The sequence below is a fragment of the Lepisma saccharinum genome, assembly GCF_977018435.1.
Source record: "Lepisma saccharinum chromosome 12 unlocalized genomic scaffold, izLepSacc3.1 SUPER_12_unloc_1, whole genome shotgun sequence".
NCBI classification, from domain to species: Eukaryota; Metazoa; Arthropoda; class Insecta; order Zygentoma; family Lepismatidae; genus Lepisma; species Lepisma saccharinum.
In genome coordinates this window covers 11,745,591-11,752,907 of record NW_028142891.1, presented here as the reverse complement: position 1 = coordinate 11,752,907, position 7,317 = coordinate 11,745,591, and positions in this window count along the sequence as shown.

The following is a 7,317-nucleotide window of genomic DNA, read 5'->3' as shown; positions in this document are numbered from 1 at the left end:
ACAATTAAATATTCATTTTTGCGATTAAAACAAATAGTTCTGATCCCACTTTAAACTGTAAGTCCAGTCCTGATTAGCCTTTCTGTGCATAAAGTGGACTTAAGGCAACAATTAAATATTCATTTTTCCGATTAAACCAAATGGTTCGAATCTCACTTAAACTGTAGGTCCAGTCCTGATTAGCCTTTCTGTGCAAAAAGTGGACTTTAAACAATTCAATCATCATCAACCACTCTCGTTGCGATTAACGATTATCATTACTCATTTCTCTAATTTTATCAAAACCAAAATATTAGGGGTGATCTTCCACGTAGTACACCCAAATGTCAACCTCACTTCCACGTTAGTACACCCTGGACTGAAGACTAACGAGGCTCTGGCTACTGGCCCTATGGCCAGTATAATTTTGTTTGTATTGTCCTGTTCTTTTGTCCTTATGTGTGTTGAGTGTTCTTTGCAGCCTCCGCTTTTAACGAAAGTCAGAACATTTTAATATTTTATGATTTTAATTAAGCAACGTTAGAGTTGTTATGTGTAAAGATAAGGGGCTGGACCCCGTATAGTTTGATGGGTGCAAAATAGCCTTAGTGCTGACGACCCCAAAATTTTAAAATCAAATCAAATCAAACCAAAATATTAATTACAAAAACAAGAAGCAAAAATAGTTTAAATAAAATTCCATATTTAGTTATTTAAAAAAGAAAAATAATTTTATTTAACACAATAACAGTAGAAAAAATAAGACAATGAATCACGTACAATCAAAATAAGTTACCAAATCATATAAAAAGTAACAATAGAAAGTAGAAAACACATAGATATTTACAAATGAAAGAAGACGAATCATACAATACAAGAAAAAATGAATATAAAATAATAATCGTAGATAATAATCAATAAACACACAAGAATATTATTTACAATATTAAAATCAAAGAATAGGCAAAATATTAAACACTTCGATGTATAAAATAATAATAAAACAACCACAATTAAACTAAAAATATTTACAAATCTTCCCCCTCCTCGTCAACCCTCACCCACCCCCGGGAAAGCGCCATCAGTCTCTTGTATTGTTTCGTACCCCGCTTCATTGAATGGTCTTGAATAAGGTGCTGGCCCATCTTAATGACGCTTCCCCGGCAGCCGTCGACCTTACAGTTGACGCGCCGGCCAGTATTTTTGATCGTCTTTATCCCCTCAGAGGAGGCAAAGTAATCTTGCATCTGCTTCTTGGAGTAGCAGTGCCTCCTCCGAAGGTGTCGGGGAACTGTTGCTGATTCCTCCCCGCACTCTGGGCAGATCTTCTGCAAAATACAAAGAGGGAAGACAAACGCATGAGTTTAACACCGACACGCAGAGATTTATCGATTTACAATTAAATACACGCACAGAGCGAACATTCGATTGTCTACGAATTACTCACCTTCCGCCTTACGTTTTTGTTCTTCTTCAGTGCGGGTAGAGGTGGGGGCGCCGGAGCCTCAAGCTGTTGTTGTTGTAGATGCTGTTGCATTTGGTGTGGCTGCTGCTGCTGTGGCTCCTCCTGTAGCTGTGTTTCTTGTCGCTGCAAAGACAAAAATGAAAGAAAAATAGCTGTAGAAACGGACATAACAATTTAGAATGTTGCACACACGAAAATACACGTGAAACATCTTCGTCACCTGATTGGACTTACAATTAACTCGTTGACGATCTTCAAAGATGCCTGCAGCTGCTCCACCGACATGGTCTCTGGGTAGGGGAGTTGAAGTTCCATTTCGTCCTTCTCAAGTTCAACCAAAGCCCCGTTAATTGAGTCTAAAAATTCCAGATCCTCAACTGTCAAGCCTCCAAAGACAGGCGTTGGACGGTTACCCGTAGGCAGCATAGCATCGTTACTGTTGGAGAAAAATGACCTTCGTTTAATGACAAGACATAGTTATGCGCGTGGCACAAAATAACACAACAAATAGCGCATTTTAAAATCCACACACTCACCTGAAATCCGGGGTGTAAGGGGTGACCTTCCACGTAGTACACCCAAATGTCAACCTCACTTCCACGTTAGTACACCCTGGACTGAAGACTAACGAGGCTCTGGCGACTGGTCCTATGGCCAGTATGATTTTGTTTGTATTGTCCTGTTCTTTTGTCCTTATGTGTGCTGAGTGTTCTTTGCAGCCTCAGCTTTTAACGAAAGTCAGAACATTTTAATGTTTTATGATTTTATTTAAGCAACGTTAGAGTTGTTATGCCTGGAAGCACCATTCGGTGCGTCCTCTTCCTGCGTGGAGCTGGAGGTTACAGATAAATTCCCAGAGGAGGTCGGAATGGAAGCGGTGGAAGGCCCCTCCCTTTTGGAGGCTGGAGTCTTTCTTTCCTTAGGTGTTGGCTAGTATTTGTCAATGTTCCAGCTGTAGGGGATGAATTTATTGCTTGATTGTTGAATCTCATCATTTCTTCCATTAATACCAAGTTTGTTAATTTTCGTAGCGTGTCAATTTGCTGTGAGCAGAGTAGAATTTTGATGTTGGTAGTAGGGAGTTATTTTCGTAGTTTCTTTATTTCCACACCAGCTGCTTTACAGTAAAAGGTTTTATGTTCCGACGTATCATCTAGCGATCCACAGGAGACGCAAATCGGCGTAGATCTGCTGCCGATTCGGCATAGATGCACCTCCATGACCTGTAAGAAAGTGCATAAGTCCTCTAATTGGTTGGTCGCTGGTGGGCAATTTTTCATTTATGTTCGGAATGTGATCGTAGGTTCTTCTTCCATTTCTGGCTTCCTCCCACTCCCTCTCCAAGTCTGAATTGATCTTATTATTTATTTCCTGTAGTGTTGGAAAGAAAGTACCAATGGTTTTAACAAGATTATTTTCGTCTGCTTTTTTGAAGAAGTATTTCGCTGCTCTCCATTTCACCTCCAGATCAATTGGTCGTTGTCCGGTGATTGATAGCAATGCCTCAGTTGTAGTTGTACCAAAGGCCCCAGTCGCCCGAATAAGAATCCTCCGCTGTGACGCTCTCAAGTTTCTTTCATTTTTCTTGTTTTCAAGACCCTCTACCCAGGCCGAAGAGGCGTATGTGACGATTTGATCATATATTGTTTTAACATAAAAAAAAGGTAAAGTGTTCCCCTGTGCTTAGCACCACGCCATGAAGGCGTATAGGGGGTGTGGGGGTAACGCCCCACACTTTCTTGATCCGGTCGTGAGTGGGGATGATGTGATCAGCACCACGCCCCTGACCGCCTTTACCCCCTAGGGTTTCCCCCAGGTACCCATGTTATTCGACGCTGGGTGGGCGCCGGGGCCGCTTCCAACGTTAGAAAAGTTCCCGGATTTGAACCGGCCGGGGATCGAACCCGGGACCTTCAGCATGGTAGTCAGACTCGTTACCGACTGAGCCACCGCGGCCACATATTGTTTTAACATAGGTCGTCATAATGTCAGGGTGAAGGTTGAAGTTTTGTGATGCAAGTCTTGTAAGTTTCATCATCGCCTGTTCTGCTTTGATGGTTATGTTTTTAATATGTTCGTCAAACCTCAACCCCTCCTCCAGCCTGACTCCCAGGTACTCAACAGTGTTTACCCTTTGTATATTTTTTCCTGATATTTTGATGGTTGGGTTTCTATTTGTGCTTATTTTTCCTTTTACGAATAAATATTTTGTTTTAGTTGCTGAGAGTTCCAGTTTCGCGCTTTGGCACCACGTGAATAGTTCCTCAAGAGCTTTATTAGCTTTTGTTTCGAATTGTGCTCTCGAGTTCCCAGCACAGATGAATGCCACGTGGTCTGCGTATGCTATTACTTTTTCAACATTACAACTATTCTGCAGTTGTCTGAGACACGGTTCTAAATTTACATTCCAGAGGTGAGGCCCCAGCACTGATCCCTGCGGGCCACCTTTTGTTAGAGTTTTTGATGCAGTTGCTCCGTTCAGGTGAAGATAAACCTTCCTGTTTTGGCACTAGCTCTCCAGCATCTGAATTAAAGTTGCAGGGCAGTTTAGGGTTTTGAAGAGGTGAGGCCACCACAGATTGTCGAACGCCCCACTCCCCCTCCATGTAGGACTGCCTTGACGGGGCGAGGGGGCTTAGTAGGGAGGCCATTTTCATCACATCATTTCACCCATTCTTCACATCCATACTTCACGTTTTTCACCATTCCATCACGTCATTCATCTCCATATCTTTGACCTCCCTATTAAGTAAGGTAGGGAGGTCATTTTCATCTCATCATTTCACTCATTCTTCACATCCATATCTCACGCTTTCACCATTCCATCACATCACTCATCTCCATATCTTTGACCTCCCTATAACTAAGGGTCCTGCTAGAGGAGACAACCTCGATAAAAAACCCCTATCCCAAGGTGTGAGTTGCACGTGCCGATGGGATAGTGTTGGCTGCAGGGGTAGGTGCAGTCCCGAACGTGGCCTCGGGGATTTCGGTTTGGTCCTGGAGTAGCCTCCATTTTTGGGGGTAGGCCTTCCTCGGCATAGAGGGCATGTCGAGGCAACAATTTATGGACCCTCCACAATAAAACAATTTTGTATATGGGTACAAAAAACAACTCAAACGGGGGGAAACCCCCAAAACGAGCGCGGCCTTCGATCCCGCTTCAATTAGTGGAAAAGACAAGTAACGTTCCACGTTACCTTGTTAACAGTATTGTTGAGAAGACCGACGATGAATCTGGAACAACATCGAAGAAACATGGAGCTGCTACATTGAAGGACTTGTCACCATTTCTTATCAAGAAACAGCTAGACTACGCCGCTGGTTCAGATGTACCAGAAATAAAAAAAGCTGCGAAACGGGAGTCTACTTATCCAGACCAGCACAGATCGCCAGACGAACAATCTTCTAAAGCTAAGATCTTTGGGCGACTTCCCTGTTAATGTTGAACCACATCGTCAACTTAACAGTAGTAAAGGTGTGATTCGCCACTGGGATCTGCTAAATGCTGAGGAGGAAGAGAGTCTTCAAGCACTTTCAGACCAACATGTCACCGCAGTGCAGCGAATCAAGACACGAAATTCCGGAGAACTTGTTCCAACTGCTTCCATTATTTTGACCTTCCAAACGACCACTCTCCCAGATATTGTACGGGCTGGATATTTGAGACTCAAAGTCCGGCCGTACATCCCTAACCCGATGCGGTGTGCACTTTGGGCACACTCAGCCTTCCTGCAAGACCACTACCGCCCTTTGTGGTAAGTGTAGTCTGCCTGATCATGGGACCGAACCTTGTTCTTCTGGTCCCAAATGCATTAACTGCCAAGACGAGCACCCAGTCTGGCATCGCGACTGCCCCTCTTTCCAACAAATGAAGAAAATCAGAGTTGGTCGTCAGAGAGAAAATCTCTGCTGGTGAAGCAAAACAACGTCTTCGTGACAGCATACGCACCACTTTACCTGTGCCATTCGCTACAGTTGCTGCAGCTGCTCTTACCCGTCGCAATGTAGGTGTACAAACCAGCGACGTGTCAAACAACAACGCTTCCCGTACTAGCTCGTCCTGCTTCCAGGAAACCAGCAATCACACCTCGCTCCACAGAGAAAAGGTTCAAGCAGGTGCATTCCAAAGAATACTTTCTGAAGTCCAGTAGCTCTCCAGTCAGGGTGACAGCCCCACCCTGAAACTTAAGGCGCAGCTGAAAGCTGCCCGGCGGGCGCTAAAAGCACCCGCCCCCACTCCCCCTTCTTCATCCCCTTCGCCCTCTGTGGCCTTACCCGAGGACATGATACAGGACGAAACCGCGGATGAGGAATTTATCAAGGTGACAGGGCCTAGAAATAGAGTACGCCTTAAAAGGTAACAACCATACCTACAGCTATGGCTTATTGTCTCCAATGGAACCTTAACGGTTTCCGTACTCATCTCGAGGAACTGCAAATCTTAATATCTGAATTTGACCCTGCCATCATATATCTCCAAGAGACACATTTTCGTCCAAATGAATCAGTGATTCTAAACGGATACACACTTTACCGCACCGACAACCTTCCTGAGGGTCGTCGAGCACACGGTGGTGTTGCAATCGGTGTTCGAGATACCATCCACTCAACACCAATCTTTCTCACCACCCCCCTCCAAGCTGTCGCCGTGCGGGTCCATCTACCACAGCCAATATCTGTGTACTGTATCTACATCACAAGGGAGGAGCGATTCTCTCTTGAGGACCTCCTTTTTATATTCGAACAACTTCCGTCTCCTGTAGTTCTTTTGGGCGATTTTAATTCCTACCATCGTTTATGGGGCTCCGTTCGTACAGAGCCCCGGGGTCAAATTGTAGATCAATTCCGTGAGGTATCAGGTTTAACGTTGCTGAATGATGGGACTCCCACATATTTCAGTCCTTCTTCAGGCACATACTCTGCGTTGGACTTGTCCTTCTGCAGTCCCAGCCTTGCTCCTACCACATCTTGGAGCGTTCACCCTGATATCTGTGGGAGTGATCACTTCCCACTCCTTCTAACTTTCGAACACCTTCAGCACTCACGTGAACAACACCCTCACTGGCATCTCAGTCGGGCCGACTGGGTTGCCTTCGAGCGTGCAGTGGACCTTGAAGTCGATCTAGCGTCGACTTTGCCACCAATCGACGCCTTAGATATATTTGAGTCAAGAGTGCATGATGCAGCACGCACCTCCATTCCACATCCCAGTGGACCTGCGAGGCGACGCCCAGTCCCATGGTGGACTGCGGAGATCGGTGCAGCCATTAAGGACCGCAATCATGCCCTAGATCGATTCAATAGAAACCACACTGCCGCAAACCTCGAGCAGTTCCGCATTAAACGTGCCCGTGCCCGTCTGCTCATTCGAGCCAGTAAGAAGGCGTGCTGGGTCCAATACGTGTCTTCTCTGACGAAGCAGGCTTCGTCGAAAGCCGTTTGGACCAAAGCACGTCGCATCCAGGGGGGTGCATCTACTCCTCTGAGTGCTCTAGAGCACGATGGGACGTTGTACACAGATTCCGGAGACATAGCTAATATCTTGGCCACGCAGTTTTCTGATGCATCTAGCTCTGAAAATTATGAACCACATTTCCGCCGCGAGAAGGACCGTCAGGAACGACGCCCTCTAGTTTTTCGAAGTCATAACACCGAGCCATACAACTCTAAATTCACTGAACGGGAGTTCGATCAGGCGCTTCGAAATTCTAAGAATACAGCTCCTGGAGTGGACATGATCCACTATGAGATGCTTCGTCATCTGCCGATTGGCGCAAGAAATTTTCTTTTGACGGTATTCAACAGGCTTTGGTTGGAGGACTCTATCCCCACTTCCTGGAAAGAAGCTATTATTGTTCCCATCCTGAAAC